The sequence below is a fragment of the Cicer arietinum genome, chromosome 2 (genome assembly GCF_000331145.2).
Source record: "Cicer arietinum cultivar CDC Frontier isolate Library 1 chromosome 2, Cicar.CDCFrontier_v2.0, whole genome shotgun sequence".
NCBI classification, from domain to species: domain Eukaryota; kingdom Viridiplantae; phylum Streptophyta; class Magnoliopsida; order Fabales; family Fabaceae; genus Cicer; species Cicer arietinum.
The window spans coordinates 46,987,274-46,988,253 of record NC_021161.2 but is presented as its reverse complement, the minus strand read 5'-3'; positions in this window follow the sequence as shown (position 1 = coordinate 46,988,253).

Here is a 980-nt window from a genome sequence, read left to right as displayed (position 1 = left end):
GGGATGAGGTTCGATCTTATGAGTATAAAATAACGTGAGATGAACGGGAATGCTGAAATTCCCAAATGTTCATTCGGGGCTTACTACGTACAGTTGAGCCCTATTGATGAATTATAATTAATTAATAAGATGTGGATGGTAATAGTGAGGACTAAAATATAATTTAGCAACTTGTAGAATTGTCGTGAATTTATTTATATTAAGATTGCATGTTGTCTGATTTTATGAAATCTTATGTTGATTGTTAATGTATGAATGATTTGAACTTGAATGTTTTGTTACTTGATTGAATTTATGATATTACTAGAATGTATCACCGATTGAATTCCTTATTATGTGATTGATGAAATTGGATTGTGTATTGTGAGTAGTGTAAACCAAATATTGTGATTTTATTGTGATTGACTGATAAAGATATATGATGACGAATATCGTGAAGTCAAACTGAAACTTAGTGAGTAGTGATGATCGAGTAAGTCTGAGATATGTGTTGTAGATTTGGAGTTAGGATTGTTTTGTCATCATATAGGGAGGGTCTGACAAACCTAGTGATTCGGGGAAGTACAACTGAATGAGCCTGATCGTGGAGGGCTACAGTCGAACTGTAAGGTAAGACTGATAGACCTTGGGGGTACACCTAGTGGGGAATTCCTAAGTGGATTAGTGGGTTATTCCCTAAGGCCGGGAACTACCGTGCAACACAAGAGTACCCCGAGTGTCGCGTATATGTGCCTCGGGTTGAGTTGAGGGGATCTATGAATAGTATCAGGCCTCCTAACCAAGTACTTCAGAGTAGAATGGTACCAAATGATGAAGTATAGAGTATAGGACATGCATAGCATTTCTTCATGGTGATTATCTTATTGTGAATGAATTTGATAAATCGTTGATATTATACACTTGACTGTTTTTGAGATTATGATAATTCGATTGTTCGCGTGTTATCCTCGTGTATTTTATACTGTTACATAATTTTGGTA